This window comes from Rattus norvegicus, chromosome X (genome assembly GCF_021556685.1).
Source record: "Rattus norvegicus strain SHRSP/BbbUtx chromosome X, alternate assembly SHRSP_T2T, whole genome shotgun sequence".
Classification (NCBI taxonomy): Eukaryota; Metazoa; Chordata; class Mammalia; order Rodentia; family Muridae; genus Rattus; species Rattus norvegicus.
The window spans coordinates 73,141,796-73,166,525 of record NC_141554.1 but is presented as its reverse complement, the minus strand read 5'-3'; the positions used below and the strand labels follow the sequence as shown (position 1 = coordinate 73,166,525).

At 38.4% G+C, this 24,730-nt stretch overlaps 1 protein-coding gene and 1 pseudogene across 2 annotated transcripts in view; one reads left to right on the top strand and one right to left on the bottom strand.

Annotated features, from left to right (window-relative positions):
• The window catches only part of Eda (ectodysplasin-A), a 401,465-nt gene that overhangs the window by 321,068 nt on the left and 55,667 nt on the right, over positions 1-24,730 (bottom strand). The window lies entirely within an intron of this gene.
• Positions 24,192-24,348, top strand: Rpl39-ps7 (ribosomal protein L39, pseudogene 7; annotated as a pseudogene).

Genomic DNA, 24,730 nt, shown 5'->3' with positions numbered 1-24,730 from the left:
AACAATCACTATTCCTTAATATCTCTCAACATCAATGGACTCAATTCCCCAATAAAAAGATACAGATTAAAAAGGATTAAACAGGACCTAGCATTTTGCTACATACAGGAAACTCACCTCAGTGACAAAGACAGACATTACGTCAGTGTAAAAGGCTGGAAAATTTTTCCAAGTAAATGGTCCCAAGAAACAAGCTGAAGTAGCCATTGTTAATACCTCAGTAGATGGAGAGCTCTCCCATGCTCATGGATTGGCAGGATTAATACAGTAAAAATGGGCATTTTGGCAAAAGCAATATACACATTCAATACAATCTCCATCAAAATTCCAATTCAACTCTTCATAGAGTTAGAAAGAGCAATTTGCAAACTCATTTGGAATTACAAAAAACCCAGGATAGAGAAAACTATCCTCAACAATAAAAGAATATCTGGGGGAATCACCATCCTTGACCTCAAGAGTATTACAGAGCAATCTTGATAAAAAACTGTATGGTATTGGTTCAGAGCCAGGCAGGTAGGTCAGTGGAATAGAACTGAAGACTCAGAATGAACCCACACACCCATGGTCACTTGATCTTTGAACAAAGAAGCTAAAACCATCCAGTGGGAAAAAGAGCATTTTCAACAAATGGTGCTGGTTCAACTGGAGGTCAGCATGTAGAAGAATGCAAATCGATTCATTTTTATCTCCCTGTACAAAGCTTAAGTGTAAATGGATCAAGGACCTCCACATCAAAAGATACACTCAAACTAATAGAAGGAAAAGTGGGGAAGATTCTGGTTCACATGGGCACTGGGGAAAATTTCCTGATCAAAATACCAATGGCTTATGCTCTAAGATCAAGAATCGACAAATGGGATCTCATAAAACTACAAAGCTTCTGTAAGTCAAAGGACACTGTGGTTAGGATAAAATGGCAACCAACAGATTGGGAAAAGATCTTTACCAATCCTACAACAGATAGAGGGCTTATATCAAAATATACAAAGAACTCAAGAAGTTAGGCTGCAGGGAGACAAATAACCCTATTAAAAATGGGGTTCAGAGCTAAACAAAGAATTCACAGCTGAGGAATGTCGAATGGCTGAGAAGCACCTAAAGAAATGTTCAACATCTTTAGTCATAAGGGAAATGCAAATCAAAACAACCCTGAGATTTCACCTCACACCAGTGAGAATAGCTAAGATCAAAAACTCAGGTGACAGCAGATGCTGGCGAGGATGCGGAGAAAGAGGAACACTCCTCCATTGTTGGTGGGATTGCAGACTGGTACAACCATTCTGGAAATCAGTCTGGAGGTTCCTCAGAAAATTGGACATTGAACTGCCTGAGGATCCAGCTATACCTCTCTTGGGCATATACCCAAAAGATGCCCCAACATATAAAAAAGACACGTGCTCCACTATGTTCATCGCAGCCTTATTTATAATAGCCAGAAGCTGGAAAGAGCCCGGATCCCCTTCATGGAGTACTACTCAGCTATTAAAAACAATGACTACATGAAATTCTTAGGGAAATGGATGGAACTAGAAAATATCATCCTGAGTGAGGTAACCCAATCACAAAAGAATACACGTGGTATGCACTCACTGATAAGTGAATATTAGCTCAAAATCTCAGAAAACTCAAGATACAATTCACACAGCATATGAAGCTCAAGAAAGAACACCAAAATGTGTATGTTTTAGTCCTTTCTAGAAGCGGGAACAAAATATTCAGGGGAGGACATGCAGGGACAAAGAATGGAGCAGGGACTGAAGAAAAGGTCATCCAGAAACTGCCCAACCTGGGGACCCATCCCATATGCAGCCACCAAACCCAGTCACTATTGCTGATGCCAAGAAGTGCTTGCTGACAGGAGTCTAATATAGCTGTCTCCTGAGAGGCTCTACCAGAGCCTTACTGATACAGATGAGGATGCTTGCAGCTAACCATCAGACTGAGCGCAGGGACCCCAATGGAGGAACTCAAGAAAGGACTGAAGGAACTGAAGGGGTTTGCAACCCCATAGGAAGAACAATAATATCAACCAACCAGAACCCCCAGAGCTCCCAAGGACTAAACCACCAACCAAAGAGTACACACAGAGGGACTCATGGCTCCAGCTGCATATGTAGCAGAGTATGGCCTTGTCTGGTATCAATCGAAGGAGAAGCCCTTGGTCCTGTGAAGCCTCATTTCTCCAGTGTAGGGGAATGCCAGGGTGTTGAGGTGGAACAGGGTGGGTGGGTGGGTTTCGGTGGGTTGGAGTGGGTAAACGGGAGTGGGAGCATCTTCATTGATGCAGAGGGGGAGGGGAGATGGGAGGGGAGAAGAAGAATGCAAATATTTGAAATATCAATACCTGAGATATCCAATTAAAAATGTCATTGTTAAAATACTAATCGTTGTTATAAAAAATCAATCAAAGCAAGTGCATATGCCAAAATTAAAAACATTTCAATTTAGAAAAAAGTTGGTAAAACAAGTAAATAATATGTGCATGTGATCTTGCTTGTATTTAATTGGGATAATGTATGTATGTGTATATTTGCATACGTTTCTAGCATCTTCAGAGTACAGTAGCCAAGCATTAGGTAGAACTTAGGGAATCCTGTGGAAAAGGAAGTGATTGTAGGACACAGAAGGGTCAATGACACCACAAAAAAAAAAAAAACCCATAGAATCAACTTATCATGGCTCATAGGGACTAAAGAGGCTGAACCAACAATCAGGGAGCCTGCCTGGGTCTGACCTAGGCCTCTGCATGTACATTATGGTTTTGTAGATTGGTGTTCTTGTAAGACTCCTAACAGTGGGAACAGTGGCTGTCTCTGACACTTTTGTCTACTTTTGGGACCCTTTTCCTACATCCAGGTTGCCTTGTCCAGAGTCAATATGAAGAGATATACCTAGCACTTTCCTGGAGGGAAGTCCAGGAGGAATGGATCTGGGGGAGAAGGTAGGAGAGAGGACAGGACCTTAAAAAGAGGAGGAAGGAAAAACTATAGTCAGGATACAAAATATGAGAAAGGAATTTAGTTAATTAACTAGAAGAAATCTTGCATCCTTGAAAAAAAAGTCAAATAGAGCACAAAATTTAATGATATAATTCAAAATGTTGAAAATAAGGAAAACAGTATCCAACCCACTCATCTGCAAGAAATAATAAAAGTTAGAGAAGAAATCAACAAACTAGAAGCAAAGAAAACAATACAGAGAAGCAAAGAGCTGTTTTTTTTGGCACAACTTTGGCCAAACTAACCAAAGAAAGAAAGAGAGAACCCAACCTAAGAGAATCAACATAAACAAGAAAACATTACAATAGATACCAAAGAAATTCAGAGTACTGTAAAGGAATATTGTTTTAAAAACTACTGCACTAGGTTGGAAACCTACAAAGAAATGGATAAATTTCTAGAACCAGCCAAACTACCAAAATTAAATCAAGAATAATTCAACAACCTAAACAGACCCATAATAAATGTGGAAATTGAAATGAAAATAAAAAATCCTCCAACTAAAGAAAAGCCAGGTCCAGATGAACTCAGAATACAATTCTTTCAAAATAACAAAGATTCACAGCCAATGCTTCTTAAACTACTTTAAAAAAACAGAAACAAAAGAAGCACTCCTAAATCCCTTCTATGAAGCTACTTATTGTAATAACCCCCCCCACACACACACACACAAAGAAAATTACAGGTCAAGATCTCTGATGAACATAGATTCAAAAGGGTTTAACAAAACAATCCAAAAAGAATGCGTCAACAGGATTATCCCCCACAGCCAAGTTGGCTTTGTTCATGAAAATACAGGGATGCTTCAACAAATGCAAGTCAATATATGTAAATAAACCACATAAATAGATGCAAAGAAATCATATGGTCATTTCAATATCAAGGCAGAAAAAAGGCCTTGACAAAACCTCTCATGCCTTAGTGATAAAAGTCCCTAGAGAATGAAGGACTACAGAGAACAGTCCTCACCATAACAAAAGAAGAGAAGCCCACAGACAACATCACCCTAAGTGGAATAAAGCTTGAAGCAATCCTACTGAATTCAGAAAGTAGAATGAGATGTCCAATATCTCCACTCCACTCCTTTTCAATATTATGCTTGAAGCACTAACTCGAGTAGTAAGACAAGAGAAGGAAACTAAAGGGATGCAAAGAAGGAAAGAAGTCAAACTATTTTTATTTGCAGTAGACATGATAACATATGTAAGAGATCCCCAAAATGCTATCAGAAAGAAAATACTATGTTTTTATACCATTTTACCCCTCTAGAAATTACTTTTAAAAATCAGCAGTAGGGCAGAATATAGAATCAACTGGACAAATAAATAGCTTCCTATACACCAGCAACCAAAATACAGATATCATAAATATTATCCCATTCACAATAGCCTAAAAGAAAAGAAAATATCTAGGAATAAACATAACCAAGGAAGTGAAGGACATCTACAATGAAAACTTTAAACCCTTGAAGAAAGAAGTAGAAAAAACTAGAAAATGGAAAGACATCCCCTTCTCATGGATTGGTAGTTAATATTGCTAAAATGGCCATATTATAAAAGCTATTTACATATATTATTGATCAAAATACCCATCTCATCACAAAATAGAAAAACTGTCATAAATTCATATATCATCACAAAAGAGAACAATTGTAGAAGGACTGCATTTCCGGATCTTAAAATATATTAAGGAGCCATATTAATAAAAATAATCTAGCATTAGCACAAAAACGTACATGTAGACAAATTAACAAAATCAAAGACCAAAACATAAGTACATATAACTTTAGACATTTAATATTTGACAGATGCCTAAAACATACACTGGACAAAAGAAAGCATCCTTAACAAATAGTGCTAAAAAAAAAAAACTGGATGTCTGCCTGCAAACGAATGAAGTTATACACATGTCTATTATCTCACAGAAAAACTCCAAATGGATCAGCAACATAACTGTGAAACACTGAAACTGCTAGAAGAAAACAAAGACAGTGCCTATGCAGTAGAGTTGTAACAAAGGACTTTTTGAATAGGACTCCATTTTACCAGAGAATTGGGGCCAACAATTGGCAAGTATGACTTCATAAAACTAAAAAGCTTCTACAACGCCAAGGAAACAATCAATAGGGTATAGAAGAAGCACACTGAATGGGCCAGAATTTTTGCCAGCTTTACATCTGACAAAGGATTCATATACAGAATATATGAAGAACTAAAAAAAAAAAAAAAACCCATACTCCTTCAAAACAAGGGCCTAAGAAAGTAGCAGAGAGTTTTCAAAAAAAGAAAAAAATGCCTAAGACATATCTCAAAAGTTGTTCATAGTCCCTAGCAGTTGGGGGAATGCAATTCAGAAATCTATATTCATCTTACCCAGGTTGGCAAGAATGGCAAAGTTCAACAAAACAATCAATAGTAAATGCTGGAGGGCTATAGGGAAAGGAGAAGTGTCTTTCGCTTTTGGTGGGACTGCAAACTGGTGCAGCCACTCTGAAAATTAGTGTGGAGAATTCTCAAAAGCAAAAATTAAACTTACCATAAGACACAGCTATAGCACTCTCCAGTATTTACACAAAGTAATGGGTATCCTATTCCACAGATACCTTCTCTGTCATGTACACTGATGCGCTATTCACAATAGCAGGAAATGGGAACTACCTAAACATTGTTCATTCAACAACTGTACCAGGAGGGTCTCTAGTTAGGAATTGGAAAGGAGATGAATACAGAAGAATGAAGACATAAGGAGCACAGATTGTTGTGAATCAGAGGATAAGGGATCAGAGAATCAGGGACTTACTATGACTGTCTTGATGTCAGAAGCTGCATCCAAAGTCTCTCCAAAATGACTGCTAAATATCACCTGAGCAAGGAGAACAGCAGAAGTGCTAATGTGGATGGGGGAAAGTCCAAGAGGCCTGGACCTACGGATGACTAAGGAATGCTAAGAGGGAGAGAAAGAGTCTTCCCCATAAAAGAGAACACTAATTAGTTATCAAATACCAAATGGTCAGCTCTGAAAACATACATATGAGTAAAATTATACTGACTGATCAGGTTGAGTTACCTATTTAACTATACTACACACACACACACACACACACACACACACATTAAAAGGAGGACATAAATTTGAAAAATGGGGATATATGCAAAGGTTGGGAGGGAAGAGAGGGATAGGGTCAATGGTGTAATATATGTTATAATCTTAAAAAACAACAATTTTAAATATGAAAATGAGAGAGAAAACAGTGTGAGTAAGCCACCGGGAGCAAGCTAATAAACATTATTCCTCCATGGCCTCTGTTTCAGTTCTTCCCTTGAATCCCTGCCTATTTCCTTTGGTGATGGAATGTGACCCGAGAGTTGTAAGCTGGAATAAACCCCCATTGCTATTGGCCATTGTGTTTTATCACAGTGAGTATCAGTTTTCAGAATTGCATATTAAATAAGTATCTCAAAACAACTCATTAAATATCTCATTAACAATTTTGAAGACAGTTTTAAAATAAAGCAGATAATGTGGTGGTATACATTTATAATCCCAGCACACAGGAAGCTGAGGCAGGAAAATTACCCTGAGTTGCAACTTGGACTGTATAGCTAGTAATAGAAAAATGTCAAAGATATAAAGAGAGCTTGTGTGTGTGTGTGCGAAATGGTGGGAAAGAGACCTCAGAGCTAATATGATTTTATTAACAAGTCTCAGGTTGGGGAAATGGATCAATGGATAAAGCAATTGCTGCAAGTGTGAGGACTTGAGTTTTGATACTAAGAATCCACATAAAGCTAGACCAGGTAGCACACATCTGTAATCTAAAGCACTTCTACAGTGCAAAGGGGAGAATCTCCAGAAGCTTGTGAGCCAGCTAGTCTGGCCTATGTAGTGGCAAAAAGAAAGGAAGGGGGGGAGGGAGGGATGAAGGGAGGGAGAGGGAGAAAGTGAGAGAAACTCAAAGGAATGGGAGGGGAGGAGACTGGAAGAGAAAGGAAGGGAAAGAAAGGAAGGAAAAGGAAGGAAGGAAGGAAAGGAAAGCAGGAAGGGAAGGGGAGGGGAGAGGATGAGAGGGAGAAGAAAGGAAGGGAAGGGAATCTTGCTTTAAATGGTAACATAGTGAAATCTGAAGATCAACACACACACTCACACACACACACACACACACACACACAGAGTTTTTTCAAGAAACATACATTGGCTTGAGGATGCACTTAAGTACATTTGCTTAACATGTGTAAAATCCTAGACAAAATTTTTCTCCCCTCCCTTCTTCCACTCCTTTCTTTCTGTCCTTGACATAAAAGTTACTAAGTAAAAGTTGTAACTTTTTATTTCTTGATTTTAGGAATCCATTTGATGGGTTTTCGTGATACTTAGAGAAAAGAGTAAAAATTACCTTGTTCCACTAAAGCCGAGAAAAGTGGTATTTCAAAAAGCATATTCCAAATACTGATTTACAGACGAAAAAGCTTTACCCTTTTCATGATTTCTATAAATGACTTATAAAGCAAACAGAAAGCATGCTGACTGAACCCATAGATAGCCTCAAGGAAAGTATTAATCATCTTTCCCTTCCTGACAAACTACCTGAGAGGAACAATTTAAAAGGAGAAAATATTAATTTTGTCTCATAATTTCAAAAAGTAGATGCTAAGAATCTGTTGCTTGTCCTACTGTTTGTGGGCCTAAAATGGGGCAGAATATTATGGCCAGAAGTACACAGTCAAGTAAATCTCCTCACCTCATGACAGCAGGGAGCTGACAAGGAGTGAGGAGCCATTGCTCTAAAAATCTCTTCAAGGACACTCTCTTAAAGACTCCACTACTCCCACTATGCTTCACCACCCAAAAGTTATATCATTTCCCAATACTATCTGAGACCAATCCTTCAAGATATGAGCCTTTGAAGAATGGTTATGGTCCAAAATACAACATTCACACTAGGTCTATTAGATTCAAAGATTAGCATACTACACTAGCTGTACTACAACACAAGAAATCTGGATTACAAATAAAAACACTTTACCAAGGTCAAAATACAATTGAGCAGATATAGAAGCATACTGATTGAAAATCATGACTGACTAGAACACTCAACAAACCACCATGACATCAGATTTCATTTCTCATCATAGCTTCTGTTACACCATTCCCCAAACATACTGAACACATTCTAGACTCAGGACCTTTGTACAACTTTTCTCCGTGTAGCTGTATTTCTTTATCTATCTACATGGCTTTACCCATTTTCTGCAGATTCCATTTTTATCAGAGTCTTTTCTAATGACTTAAATGAGATAGCAACACAGCAGCCACTCCACAGTTCTGTTCCTTTCATCTCTTTTATTTACTCGCACCTGACAAATTCTAGATGTACTGCATACGAATCTGTTGTTCGTTGGTTTCTTCCCACCCCATCCTCCTACACCTCAGTCTCCATCTCAGCTCTCATCAGAATGATAGTATGGAGCAAAAACTTTTTGTTCTTCTTAGGCAAAGGTAAATACAAGTTGATTTTGCTTATGTGTATAATGTGTATGCATATGCGTGTGCATATGTATGCATAATATGCATATACGAATAATGCAAGAGCCTTGTTAAAGAACAGAATACAAAATTAGTAACACTGTTCTGAGAATCTAAGATTCATTAGCTTACTAGTGTATCTATTTCTAATAATTGTTATAACTTCAATTCATGATACAGCTCATCATACATGATAGAAGCTAAATAGATTCTTACTGAATGATTAAACAATAATGTACTAGCATTTAGAAGCAATTATCACCTAAAACTATAAGCAGATATAAATCCAAGTAAAATATATGATCACTAGGACAAGTCCACCCATACTTAGGATAGTTCCTAATTTTAACAACAAAATTGGAAACAAATAGCTTTTCTGATTCCCAGAAAACTATGAATTATAAAGATCCTAATGGACACAGGATGCTACCACATACTAACAACTTTGTTTTGCATTGCTCTTTTCTTGCTTATATCTAACATTTGAAGCCCATATATCTTTAACTGCTGTATATCTAAATGCTGGCGGTGTCTCATACCATAAGGTATTTAACAAATATTTGTTTAATGGAAGGTAAGTCAGATAACAAACAATAGTAGCCTGAACAGTGAAGGGGTTGAATCCTATGTTGTTCTCAATTCCAACACCTTTTTATATGCGAGACACATTCAAAGATATGATGTGGCCCATGCCCCAAAGGAGCTCACAGTTGAGAGGATGATAACAGTAATGATCCAAAGCAATAAAGGTACAGTAGAAAGAACATGCTTAGGCTTGAAGGTGGGGTTAGAGAAAATTGAGGGGCATTCTAGTCATTGGCCATCGTATGGAAGACAATTTATGCCTGTAGAATTTAATAAGACAGATTTTTTATAACAACTAAATCAGCCTACAAATGACATGCGCTATCTCTGGTGAGGTCAAGTTCTCCATTACTGACACATTTCAAGCTTAGGATGATGACAAGTAAAGCTGATTCACAAAGACAGCAAGGACTTGAGGTGGCTGACCTTTGTGTCTGTTCTAATTCAGAGATTCTCTGATGTTTTCAGTCTCTTCTTAGAAAGAACGGAAGTGAAAAATCAATCTTTTCAAATAAAAATCCTATGCTAAATATATTTGTCCAGCTTTGTTTTAAAGATCAATACTTAATGGGAATTGGGCTCATCTATGTAGCACATTACATTTTAAACTTATACTTCAAATTCCTTGTTTTATGATATCTTAAATATATCTCATGACAACATGCACAAGATAAATATTTCTGTTGAAGCAACATCTACATTACAGAAGAGCCAATGACAAACATCTCCTTTCCACACCCTCCCCCACAGAAATCAGCCATATTAGATGCATAGCTTAGAGTTTCTGACGTCTTCAGAAACCAATACATTTTCTTCTCCCTTGTTCCCATCCCTATTAAAGATCATGGAACCTAAAGCTAATTTATTGCTTAAAAAACAGTTATTGTTTTCCCAAAGCAAAGTTAACAAATTTGTTCCACCTGCTCAATTATGTTCCTGATTACTTTCTTTTGCTTTCACTGATGCTTTTAATCCAAACCTCAAAGACAACACTCTGCACATAAATTTTGAATTCCATATTAGCGCTGTTCAAAAGACTGTGTGCGGGTGACAAAAATGGGGGAAAAAAAGACAAGGTAAATAAATTTGTCTGTCTCATTCTCTGGTAAAGTTTACCTCTTTCCAAACAAAATGATTATGGAAGGGGCGTGGCGGGGTGTGAGAGGAATGGTAATCCCTGCTCTGCTTCTCTGGCTGCTTAACCATCTCTAGACTAACAGCTCTTCTGCACACATACCCAAACCTGTCAAGTCTCCAAAGGATAGTTCTGCTGGGTTAAAGGGAAGTGGGGACCAAATGGCATACCAGAATGGAAAACACTGTAAATTATCTGTTATACATAAATTATCACTTAATTCTTGAATCAAACGTAATTCTCTTTCTTGTCACCAAGTTGTTACAGTTCATTTGAACATACCTTCTTGCCTATTACACCCTTTCAGTTCCTTCCTGAAAATAAACTTGAAGATACAACTACAACAGGCAACAATTAATTCCTAAATGTTTACACCATTACATTGACATGCCTTTCCTCATCTAATCTATGTAACAGACCCCATAAAAGGTACTATAAAACCCATTTTCTAGAAGGGGAAAGTAAAGGCAAAGAAAATTAAATAATCTGATCAATTTGAGACACCTAGTAAGTGACAGAACTCAGCTACTCTGTCATGTGTGCTTAACCATGTGTGTTTCCCTGTGATTCCTCTGCTACTAATTTAGTACTGAGGTTTTTATTTTTTTATTTTATTTTATTTTTGTGTGAGACAGGGTTTGTTTTTATTTATTTTTTTTGAGACAGGGTCTTGCCACTATGTAGTCCAGACTGGCTTTGAACTCAAGACCGTCTTGTCTCAGCTGCCCAAGTGCAGAACTACAAGCATGCACAAACATGCCCAGCCACCATTAGAGAGTTGACAGTCATGTCTTCAATGCTCTTTAACTTCTCACTGTCTTCTGTCTTTTCTAATTCTGATCCTCTCCAATACTGTTACTGTCCTTAATTAAGCCATTTTTCACTTATCTCAAAGTCATATCCTTCAGTCCTCTTCCTCACACTTCTTAAAATAGTCATGGGTACTTTTCTGCTTAAATTTTAAACTATTCATATAATTTTTCATTTCTTACATTTCCTAATTCAGCTCTTATGTCAGGTATACTTTGTTCTATTCTTCCTTTTTTCTACTTGGTCCTTGTTCAAGTATTTGCTTAAATAAAATTCTCACTGTACAATCAGAAAATATATAAATTCCTAACAAGAGAAAGTCACTAAAATGATTGCAATGAATATTTAAGTGCTTTAAAATTCAGGAACTATGGATGAAAAATAGCAAGATACTGCCCTGAAATAGATTATAATACAGGAGGGGCAGAAAGCACAAAGATAACCACAATTTACACAAAATAGTACAAGGAGTCATAAGAATGGTTTAAAGAACTAAGTAGAAAGAGAAGATTAGAAGGTTTCCCTAGAAGATGATGTGGAAGCTACAGAACTCTGTGTATTCTAATCCTTATTTTGCAGATAAGGAAATAGATGGACAGACAGAAGAACATTCTACAGAACTGACATTTGTCAAGGGCAAAACATTTGTAAATAACAAGATATGTGAGATTATTTATTAACATTTTGACCATTAATGTGACAAGATAATTTGAACATCATCTGAAGTCCGAACTCAGCATGTTTCCCCTGGTCTTCAAGATTTCTCTACTAAAAATTTACTCCTAAAGGACAAGCAACAATATTAGAGTAAAAACTCATCTTGTCTTCATGCTGTATCTTTTCTGTAACAGTCCCTGTTGCCTGTCTCTTACACCCCTTTGCACAGATATCTTCTCCCTTCCTCTGAGAATTAAGAAAAACAGGGCAATGGTGATGAAACATCATGCTCTTGATTTTCATATTAGGTCATTCTCATGTGAGTCAGAGGGTCAATACTAGTTATGCTCAGAAAATAAAGCCTTTCATCACCTAGGCTTCAGATAATAATTAGCTTTACAGCCTTATTTGATATCAATGGCATACAAGCTAGTTACCTAAAAAAAATTGAATAACAAGTGTGGAAAATGTTGGTGCTTATAATTTAACCAATCAATATAGCTAGAGGAATAAAATGTGTGGTATACAATTTTACCTGCCATCTCATTTTTTCCAATAAACCAGTGTCTAAGAAAATACGCTCATCATGACATCAGCAATCCACACTAAAGAAAACAATTATTAAATCAGTGTTCAGAACTATGATTTCAGCTATACTTGTTGTCTAAAATGATGATGATAAGGAAGGGAAAGCGACAGAGCAGGACAGTCTATAGCATCAACACTCTATACTAACATTACTAGAGAAATCTCTTAAGAAGTGACTTAAAGAAAGCTGTACAAGAAGTATATGAAGCATATGGGTGTTAATTTTGCATACTGCAATTTAAATAAGGAAATAATTCATTAGGACTGGGTTCCAAGATGGTTTTCCAGAATGATTCAACCTGGAAATAATTCATACTAGAAAGGAATAAAAACAAATCTCAGGATGCTTGGCATGGGAGAAAAGTTGAGAGGAATAACAAAAGACAATTTTAAACATTTCCCTCTCACTTCCTTCTCCGACCCTGGTCCCTTCCTCCCTCTGCCTCCCACCTGAACTTCGTTTTCTCTCCCTCTACTCCTCCCAGTACCACCTACCTTCCCTCTTCCCCAGATCTAATCCTCCTCCTTTTCTCTTCAACTGTACTAAATTTCCACATCACCCCAAAAATCCCCCCAAATCTATTAGTCTTGTCTAGTAATCTCTCCCTCTCTAGCCCTCTGCATGATTCTTCCTGTTCCCATCCTCGCCTGCCCCAAATATACCTGTAAAAATCTATTCTATTTCCCCTTCCCAGGGAGTTCCATGTATTCTACTTCGAGCCCTCCTTGTTACTCATCTTTTCTGGGTCTGTGGATTTGTAGCATGATTATCCTTTGCCTAGCAGCTAATATCCACTTGTAAGTGAATACATACCATTTTGGCACTTTGTAATTTATCTTTTGAGAACTGTCTGTTCATTTCATTAGCCAATTTATTGATTAGCCTGCTTGATTTCTTATTGTTTCATATTTGGGTTCTTTGTATATTCTAAACATTAATCATCTGCCAAACATGTAGTGTGCAAAGATTTTCTCCCACTCTATAGACTACCTTTACTTAATTATCTGTTTCCTTTTCAGTACAGGAGATTTGTAATTCCATTAAATCCCATTTGTCAGCTGTTGGTACTTCCTGAGTGATTTTAGTGCTTTTGAGAAAGTCCTATTTGTACCCCTATGTTTTCAGCTTTAGTGTTTCAGTGCTTAATTCAGAGTTGATAGTTATATGGGATGAGGTAAGGATCATCTTTTATTATTCTACATGTGGATATCCAGTTTTCCCTGTACCAATTGTTGAAGAAGATGTCTTTTCTATGATGTATATTGTTGGCATGTTTCTAAAACATCAGGTGGTTATGGCTGTGTGAGTTCATATCTGGATCGTTTATTCTACTCCTTTGATCTACATATCTGTTTCTGTGCTAGTACCAAGCTGTTTTCATTACCATCACTTGATAATATTACTTGAGATCAGGTATGGTGATAAACTCCGCATTACTCTTTTTGCTCAGGATTGCTTTAACTCTGCATGGCCATTTATTTGTGAATTTTAAGTTTTTTTCTATTTCCATGAAGAATGGCATAGGGATTTTGATGGGACTCACACTGAGTCTATAGGTATTTTGGTTTTCTAGACATTTTCACAATATTAAGTCTTCCAGTCCATGAACATGGGACATCTTTCCATTATCTGGCATTATCTTCGATATTTTTCAGTGTGTTAAAGTTTTCCATGTAGAGCTTTTGTTAAATTTGTTCCAAGATATTTTCTTTGTTTGAAGCAACTGTGAATGAAATTGCTTTTCTGATTTTTTTCTAAATATTTTTTATCAATATAAGAAGGCTACTATATTTTATATATTAACTTTGTACACTGACAATTTGTTAAAGCAGTGTTTTTCAACCTGTGGGTCTCAACTCCTTTGAGGGTTGCATATTAAGTATTCTGCATATTAGAGATATGCATTATGGTTCATAACAGTAGTAAAATTACAGTTAAAAGTAGCAATGAAAATAATTTTATGGTTGAGAGGGACACCAGAATATGAGGAAGTTTATTGGAGGGTCACAGCATTATGAAGGTTAAGAACCAAGTCAGATCTAAAAGATTTTCTGGTGGAGTCTTTGTTTGAGTGTGTTTTGTGTTTTATGTATATGTAGATGTGTGTATTTGTACATATTGATACAATGCATGTGTGTAAAGGGAATGTAGAGGTTAATGTAGCATATATTTTAAAATAAGCTCATAAAATACTTTACCTATAGCTTTATCAAATAGCCTTAGTGCTATTTCTCTTTCCTTTCTCCTTCTCCATGGATATTACTCTTCCTGACCCTACCCAGTCAAACACCACCCCATTTCCTCATTATCCTCTTTGTAGCACCTGGGTCCTATTATCCCCCTCTCTAGAGCTTTGTTTCCTGCCTCTCACAATGAACCTTTTCCACATTCCTATCTTCATCGACTACTCCAGATTATGTGCTCAAAACAAAGTCTAGGATTTTGAGTTCACAAATAAGAGAGAAGATATGGTGTTGGCTTTTTTAAAAACTATAATTTTATTTTTTTCTTTTATCTTTATCTTGTTTTAATACCAAAGTAGTACTGAGCTATTATTGACTATCTTCTTCAATTTAAATGATTTTAAGTTTGGCTTGTTCTTATTTTTTCCAAGGGGACGTAATCATTAATTTATTTGAGATCTAATTATTTTTCACACGTATTTCTTTGCTTTGGAGGAGCAGATGGGTGTTATCTGTGCTATGGTACATATGTGGAGGACCAAGGACAACTTGCATCAGTTACTTCTCTCTTTCCACTATATGAGTTCCAGAACATCAATATCAGGTCAAAAGGCATGGCAACAACTGCCTTTATCTGCTGTGCCATCTCATCTACTATCTTACTTGGGTATTTTTTGTTGTTTATTTGTTTGTTTGTTTAAGATAAGGACTTATAGCCATAAACTTCCCTCTCAGGACTCCTTATATTTTATCCAATAGATATTAGTATGTTGTGTTTATCCTGTTTTAAAGTTTTGTTTTTGTTTTAATTTATATGTGTCATGGTTTGAATATGCTTGTCTTTGTCTCCTAGGATTAAAAGTGTGTACTACATGCCTGGACCTAAACTTAGCTGGGTGAGATCTTGCCCCAAAGTCCCACTCTCTTCATCTGCTCTCTCCTAGAACATAGGATTCAGCTTCATTCTGCTTCCTGGTGCCCCTTTAATACTTGAGACATGTGTTTTGTATTTCTTCCTTTCTCAGCTTGTTTCTTTTCATTAAAATGCTCTTCATAAAAGTAAACTTTAGTAACCACACAACAGACTTTACACTAGGCTGTTTTAAGACTTCCTTTTTCAAAGCAACCAATCTAAATCTCTTCACTTTAGCCTCAGACTCATTCTTTACCAAAACACCACAAAACAGCCTCTAGGCCACATATTGAAATTGTTCTCCACTGAAATCTCTTGGGCCAGGTCTACATAGTTAAATCGTTCTCAGTAACAAAGTCTTCCATATTCTTACTAGTGTAGTCTATTAAGCAACCCCCCCCCCCGCCCAAAGCATTTCACTGCTTCCCAAATCCAAAGTCCCCAAATCCATATTCTGCCAAACAAAAGCATGGTCAGGCCTATCACAGCAATACCACAGTCCCTGGTACCAACTTCTGTCTTAGTTAGGGCTTTACTGCTGTGAATAGACACCATGACCAATGCAAGTTTTATAAAGGACAGCATTTAATTGGGCCTGGCTTACAGGTTCACAGATTCAGTCCATTATCATCAAGGGGAGAACACGGCACATCCAGGCAGGCATGGGGCAGGAGGAGCTCAGAGGTCTACATCTTTATCTGAAGGCTGCTAGCTGAATACTGGCTTCCGAGCAGCTAAGAGGACCTTAAAGCTCACAACCACAGCAACACATCTACTGCAACAAGCCACACCTCCAAATAGTGTCATTCCTAGGAGCCAAGAATATTTAAACCGCAACAGTGTGTATGTGTGTGTATCTAAATGTGGGTATATGCCCAAATATGCATGTTCCCACAGAAGCTAGATGGCCTCACATTCCCCCTGGTATTGGAGTTTTAGTTGAAAGCCACCTGTTGTTGGTGCCAGGATCCAAACCGAGGTCTTCTTTAAGAACAGAAAGTATTCTCGATTACTAAGTCATCATTTCTGTTCCTTTGCTTTTTGTAACATATTTTATTAATTCTTTAAAATGTCTACACAATGTATTTTGATCATATTCACTCCCAACTCTCCACTTACTCCTCCCAGATCCACGCCTACATCCACATTCTCCCCATCTGTGTGTTATTTATTTATTTATTTATTTATTTATTTATTTATATTTTATTTATATCTTTTTTCTTTTTTTAATTTCTTTAATACTTAATAATAAGTCTTTGGTTTCCGGGCAAACATCCCCCTCTCCCCTCCCCTTCCTTATGGGTGTTCCCCTCCCAACCCTCCCCCCATTGCCGCCCTCCCCCCAACAATCTAGTTCACTGGGGGTACAGTCTTAGCAGGACCCAGGGCTTCCCCTTCCACTGGTGCTCTTACTAGGATATTCATTGCTACCTATGAGGTCAGAGTCCAGGGTCAGTCCATGCATAGTCTTTAGGTAGTGGCTTAGTCCCTGGAAGCTCTGGTTGCTTGGCATTGTTGTACATATGGGGTCTTGAGCCCCTTCAAGCTCTTCCAGTTCTTTCTCTGATTCCTTCAACGGGGGTCCTATTCTCAGTTCAGTGGTTTGCTGCTGGCATTCGCCTCTGTATTTGCTGTATTCTGGCTGTGTCTCTCAGGAGAGATCTACATCCGGCTCCTGTCCGTCTGCACTTCTTTGCTTCATCCATCTTGTCTAATTGGGTGGCTGTATATGTATGGGCCACATGTGGGGCAGGCTCTGAATGGGAGTTCCTTCAGTCTCTGTTTTAATCTTTGCCTCTCTCTTCCCTGCCAAGGGTATTCTTGTTCCCCTTTTAGAGAAGGAGTGAAGCATTCACATTTTGATCATCCGTCTTGAGTTTCATTTGTTCTAGGCATCTAGGGTAATTCAAGCATTTGGGCTAATAGCCACTTATCAGTGAGTGCATACCATGTATGTCTTTCTGTGATTGGGTTAGCTCACTCAGGATGATATTTTCCAGTGCCAACCATTTGCCTACGAATTTCATAAAGCCGTTGTTTTTGATAGCTGAGTAATATTCCATTGTGTAGATGTACCACATTTTCTGTATCCATTCCTCTGTTGGAGGGCATCTGGATTCTTTCCAGCTTCTGGCTATTATAAATAAGGCTGCGATGAACATAGTGGAGCACGTGTGTTTTTTATATGTTGGGGCATCTTTTGGGTATATGCCCAAGAGAGGTATAGCTGGATCCTCAGGCAGTTCAATGTCCAATTTTCTGAGGAACCTCCAGACTGATTTCCAGAATGGTTGTACCAGTCTGCAATCCCACCAATAATGGAGGAGGGTTCCTCTTTCTCCACATCCTCACCAGCATCTGCTGTCACCTGTTTTTGATCTTAGCAATTCTCACTGGTGTGAGGTGAAATCTCAGGGTTGTTTTGATTTGCATTTCCCTTATGACTAAAGATGTTGAACATTTTTTTAGGTGTTTCTCAGCCATTCGGCATCCCTCAACTGTGAATTCTTTGTTTAGCTCTGAACCCCATTTTTTAATAGGGTTATTTGTCTCCCTGCGGTCTAACTTCTTGAGTTCTTTGTATATTTTGGAAATAAGGCCTCTATCTGTTGTAGGATTGGTAAAGATCTTTTCCCAATCTGTTGGTTGCCGTTTTGTCCTAACCACAGTGTCCTTTGCCTTACAGAAGCTTTGCAGTTTTATGAGATCCCATTTGTCGATTCTTGATCTTAGAGCATAAGCCATTGGTGTTTTGTTCAGGAAATTTTTTCCAGTGCCCATGTGTTCCAGATGCTTCCCTGGTTTTTCTTCTATTAGTTTGAGTGTATCAGGTTTAATGTGGAGGTCCTTGATCCACTTGGACTTAAGCTTTGTACAGGGTGATAAGCATGGATCAATCTGCATTCTTCTACATGTTGACATCCAGTTGAACCAGCACCATTTGCTGAAAATGCTATCTTTTTTCCATTGGATGGTTTTGGCTCCTTTGTCAAAAATCAAGTGCCCATAGGTGTGTGGGTTCATTTCTGGGTCTTCAATTCTATTCCATTGGTCTATCTGTCTGTCTCTGTACCAATACCATGCAGTTTTTATCACTATTGCTCTGTAATACTGCTTGAGTTCAGGGATAGTGATTCCCCCTGAAGTCCTTTTATTGTTGAGGAAGTTTTAGCTATCCTGGGTTTTTTGTTATTCCAGATGAATTTGCAAATTTTTCTGTCTAACTCTTTGAAGAATTGGATTGGTATTTTGATGGGGATTGCCTTGAATCTGTAGATCGCTTTTGGTAAAATGGCCATTTTTACTATATTAATCCTGCCAATCCATGAGCATGGGAGATCTTTCCATCTTCTGAGGTCTTCTTCAGTTTCTTTCTTCAGTGTCTTGAAGTTCTTATTGTACAGATCTTTTACTTGCTTGGTTAAAGTCACACCGAGGTACTTTATATTATTTGGGTCTATTATGAAGGGTGTCGTTTCCCTAATTTCTTTCTCGGCTTGTTTCTCTTTTGTGTAGAGGAAGGCTACTGATTTATTTGAGTTAATTTTATACCCAGCCACTTTGCTGAAGTTGTTTATCAGCTTTAGTAGTTCTCTGGTGGAACTTTTGGGATCACTTAAATAAACTATCATATCATCTGCAAATAGTGATATTTTGACTTCTTCTTTTCCGATCTGTATCCACTTGACCTCCTTTTCTTGTCTGATTGCTCTGGCTAGAACTTCAAGAACTATATTGAATAAGTAGGGAGAGAGTGGGCAGCCTTGTCTAGTCCCTGATTTTAGTGGGATTGCTTCAAGTTTCTCTCCATTTAGTTTAATGTTAGCAACTGTTTTGCTGTATATGGCTTTTACTATGTTTAGGTATGGGCCTTGAATTCCTATTCTTTCCAGGACTTTTATCATGAAGGGGTGTTGAATTTTGTCAAATGCTTTCTCAGCATCTAATGAAATGATCATGTGGTTTTGTTCTTTCAGTTTGTTTATATAATGGATCATGTTGATGGTTTTCCGTATATTAAACCATCCCTGCATGCCTGGGATGAAGCCAACTTGATCATGGTGGATGATTGTTTTGATGTCCTCTTGGATTCGGTTTGCCAGAATTTTATTGAGTATTTTTGCGTCGATATTCATAAGGGAAATTGGTCTGAAGTTCTCTTTCTTTGTTGGGTCTTTGTGTGGTTTAGGTATAAGAGTAATTGTGGCTTCATAGAAGGAATTCGGGAGTGATCCATCTGTTTCAATTTTGTGGAATAGTTTGGATAATATTGGTATGAGGTCTTCTATGAAGGTTTGATAGAATTCTGCACTAAACCCATCTGGACCTGGGCTCTTTTTGGTTGGGAGACCTTTAATGACTGCTTCTATTTCCTTAGGAGTTATGGGGTTGTTTAACTGGTTTATCTGTTCCTGATTTAACTTCGGTACCTGATATTTGTCTAGGAAATTGTCCATTTCCTGTAGATTTTCAAGTTTTGTTGAATATAGGCTTTTATAGTAAGATCTGATGATTTTTTGAATTTCCTCTGAATCTGTAGTTATGTCTCCCTTTTCATTTCTGATTTTGTTAATTTGGACACACTCTCTGGGTCCTCTCGTTAGTCTGGCTAAGGGTTTATCTATCTTGTTGATTTTCTCAAAGAACCAACTTTTGGTTCTGTTGATTCTTTCTATGGTCCTTTTTGTTTCTACTTGGTTGATTTCAGCTCCGAGTTTGATTATTTCCTGCCTTCTACTCCTCCTGGGTGTATTTGCTTCTTTTTGTTCTAGAGCTTTTAGGTGTGCTGTCAAGCTGCTGACATATGATCTTTCCTGTTTCTTTCTGCAGGCACTCAGCGCTATGAGTTTTCCTCTTAGCACAGCTTTCATTGTGTCCCATAAGTTTGGGTATGTTGTACCTTCATTTTCATTAAATTCTAAAAAGTTTTTAATTTCTTTCTTTATTTCTTCCTTGACTAGGTTATCATTGAGTAGAGCATTGTTCAATTTCCGCGTATATGTGGGCATTCTTCCCTTATTGTTATTGAAGACCAGTTTTAGGCCGTGGTGGTCTGATAGCACGAATGGGATTATTTCTATCTTTCTGTACCTGTTGAGGCCCGTTTTTTGACCAACTATATGGTCAGTTTTGGAGAAAGTACCATGAGGAGCTGAGAAGAAGGTATATCCTTTTGCTTTAGGATAGAATGTTCTATAAATATCTGTTAAGTCCATTTGGCTCATGACTTCTCTTAGTCTGTCTACGTCTCTGTGTAATTTCTGTTTCCATGATCTGTCCATTGATGAGTGTGGGGTGTTCAAATCTCCCACTATTATTGTGTGAGGTGCAATGTGTGTTTTGAGCTTTAGTAAGGTTTCTTTTACGTATGTAGGTGCCCTTGTATTTGGGGCATAGATATTTAGGATTGAGAGTTCATCTTGGTGGATTTTTCCTTTGATGAATATGAAGTGTCCTTCCTTATCTTTTTTGATGACTTTTAGTTGGAAATTGATTTTATTTGATATTAGAATGGCTACTCCAGCTTGCTTCTTCTGACCATTTGCTTGGAAAGTTGTTTTCCAGCCTTTCACTCTGAGGTAGTGTCTGTCTTTGTCTCTGAGGTGTGTTTCCTGTAGGCAGCAGAATGCAGGGTCCTCGTTGCGTATCCAGTTTGTTAATCTATGTCTTTTTATTTGGGAGTTGAGGCCATTGATGTTGAGAGATATTAAGGAATAGTGATTATTACTTCCTGTTATATTCATATTTGGATGTGAGGTTATGTTTGTGTGCTTTTTTTCTCTTTTTTTGTTGCCAAGACAATTAGTTTCTTGCTTCTTCTAGGGTATAGCTTGCCTCCTTATGTTGGGCTTCACCCTTTATTATCCTTTGTAGGGCTGGATTTGTAGAAAGATATTGTGTAAATTTGGTTTTGTCATGGAATATCTTGGTTTCTCCATCTATGTTAATTGAGAGTTTTGCAGGATACAGTAACCTGGGCTGGCACTTGTGTTCTCTTAGGGTCTGTATGACATCTGTCCAGTATCTTCTGGCCTTCATAGTTTCTGGCGAAAAGTCTGGTGTGATTCTGATAGGTCTGCCTTTATATGTTACTTGACCTTTTTCCTTTACTGCTTTTAATATTCTTTCTTTATTTTGTGCGTTTGGTGTTTTGACAATTATGTGACGGGAGGTGTTTCTTTTCTGGTCCAATCTATTTGGAGTTCTGTAGGCTTCTTGTATGCCTATGGGTATCTCTTTTTTTAGGTTAGGGAAGTTTTCTTCTATGATTTTGTTGAAGATATTTACTGGTCCTTTGAGCTGGGAGTCTTCACTCTCTTCTATACCTATTATCTTTAGGTTTGTTCTTCTCATTGAGTCCTGGATTTCCTGTATGTTTTGGACCAGTAGCTTTTTCCGCTTTACATTATCTTTGACAGTTGAGTCAATGATTTCTATGGGATCTTCTGCTCCCGAGATTTTCTCTTCCATCTCTTGTATTCTGTTGGTGAGGCTTCTATCTACAGCTCCTTGTCTCTTCTTTTGATTTTCTATATCCAGGGTTGTTTCCTTGTGTTCTTTCTTGATTGCCTCTATTTCCATTTTTAATTCCTTCAACTCTTTGATTGTGTTTTCCTGGAATTCTTTCAGGCATTTTTTTGATTTCTCTCTGTAGGCTTCTACTTGTTCTCTAAGGGAGTTCTTCACGTCTTTCTTGAAGTCCTCCAGCATCATGATCAAATATGATTTTGAAACTAGATCTTGCTTTTCTGGTGTGTTTGGATATTCCATGTTTATTTTGGTGGGAGAATTGGGCTCCGATGATGCCATGTAGTCTTGGTTTCTGTTGCTTGGGTTCCTGCGCTTGCCTCCCGCCATCAGATTATCTCGAGTGTTACTTTGTTCTGCTATTTCTGACAGTGGCTAGACTGTCCTATAAGCCTGTGTGTCAGGAGTGCTGTAGACCTGTTTTCCTGTTTTCTTTCAGCCAGTTATGGGGACAGAGTGTTCTGCTTTCGGGCGTGTAGTTTTTCCTCCCTACAGGTCTTCAGCTGTTTCTGTGGGCCTGTGTCTTGAGTTCACCAGGCAGGTCACTTGCAGGGGAAAAGTTGGTCCTACCTGAGGTTCCGAGGCTCAAGTGTGCTCCTGGGGTACTGCCTAAGTCCTCTCCGCGGCGGCAACAACCGAGAAGATCTGCGCTGCTCTTTCTGGGAGCCTCCGTGCACCAGGGTTCCAGATGGCGTTTGGTGTTTTCCTCTGGCATCTGGATGTGTGCAGAGTGCAGTCTCTTCTGGTTTCCCAGGCGTGTCTGCCTCTCTGTAGTTTTAGCTCTCCCTCCCACGGGATTTGGGTGCAGAGAACTGTTTATCCGGTCTGTTTCCTTCAGGTTCCAGCGGTGTCTCAGGCGCAGGGGTCCTGCCGCTCCTGGGCCCTCCGCTACGGGAACCCAGAGGCCTTATACAGTTTCCTCTTGGGCCAGGGATGTGGGCAGAGGTGGGCAGTGTTGGTGGTCTCCTCCGCTCTGCAGCCTCAGGAGTGCCCACCTGACCAGGCGGTGAGGTCTCTCTCCCACGGGGTTTGGGAGCAGAGAGCTGCTGCGGGCCGGGATCCGCAGGTCTATTTATATTTTTGAGAAAGGTTTTCTCAACATAGCCATGGCTGACCTAGAACTCACTATGTAAAGAAGGCAGGGCACCTGTCTCTGTCTCCCAAGTACCAGGTTTAATTTTGTTTTAATTTAATAACCTATGGAATCCTATTTGTGTTGCCCATACATGCCTGAAGTTAATATATTCACAGTCACACACCCTAAAATAAAACTGACACCCCTCTCTCACAGAAGCCTTCAACTCAGTTAGGAATACAAGCTCAAAAACTTCTTACTTCATGCTTGAATGGTGACTGGCTTGATTTTGTGCAGGCAACTACAACTTCTGTGAGTTCATGAGTGCTGTAGTCCTGTCATGTCCAGAACACATTATTTTGCTCAGGTCTTCCCTGGACTCTTGATTTATACTCTTTCTGTCCTCTTTTCTGCAATGGTTTTTGAACACTGGGGACTCTGTGTGACTTAGATGCCCATTTGTAGCTGAGTATTACACTGCACTTTGACCACCTTAGACATTCTGTATTAACTACCAATCACTGCACAAAGAAACTTTTCTGATGAGGTCTTAGAGGTGCATTAATTTATACCTATGGATACAAGAATTTAGAGGCAGTTTGATACTATGAGAACTTAGTAAAAAAAATAATAGTAAGTTCATTCATGGGGTCTATGAGTTCTAAGCTTGGCTTCTTGACCACTGCCTTAGTCGATGTTCTACTGCTGTAAAGAGACACTATGACCATGGAAACTCTTATAAAGGGAATCACTTAATAGGGACATTTTTAGTTTCAGATGTTTAGTCCATTATGAGCGTGGCAAAAAGCATAGTCCCAGGCCACAGGTACAGTGCTGAAGAAGCTAAGAGTACTACATCTGGATTCACGGCCAGCAGGAAGAAGAGAGTGACACTGTCTGGCTTGAGCATGGAAAGCCCAAAGCCCACACCCAGTGACACACTTCCTCCAATAAGGACACATCCTACTCCAACAGCCACACCTCCTAGTAATCCCTGTCAACTACCTAACCAACATACTCAAATATATGAGTCTATGGAGGCCATTCCTAGTCACACCATCATGGCCATATTTGCAATATAAGGTATGTGCTTCCTTCCATGGAGCTCCTTTAAATCCAATCAGAAAGCAGTTGGTTCTCTTCTCCTTTCCTCCGCCATCATGTGCACTACACCTGATTCGTTTTCTCGCCATGTCTTCTCACAAGACTTTCAGAATCAAAAGAATTCCTGGTGAAGAAACAAAAGCAAAATCGTCCTATTCCTCAATGAATTTGAATGAAAACTGGAAACAAAATCAGGTACAACTCTAAGAGAAGACATTGGAGGAGAATGAAGCTGGGTCTGTAAGCATTCACATAATGGCAAGACTGAGGGTTTATACTGAATTGTGATTGTCAATCAGTCCTACCAGATAGATTTCAACATTTTTAACCTGGAGACTTGCTTATGTCTAAATTAGAGTGCTTGTCCAGTAATAAAATTTAGAACCTTTCAAAAAAGAGAAAGCAGTTGGTTATACACATAACATTTGTGCCACTACTGCATCCATGGGCGTATCTTGCCACCAAGGTCATTATCACAGTTGACAGGGTATTCTTGAAACTAGCCACCAAGGAGGAAACTTCCTAGTCAATACAAACTTGACTGCTCTGTATCCTGTGACTAACTTGATTCTAAGAATTTTATAATTTTATTTTTAATTTCCTCAATGACACATTCATCGTTTGAT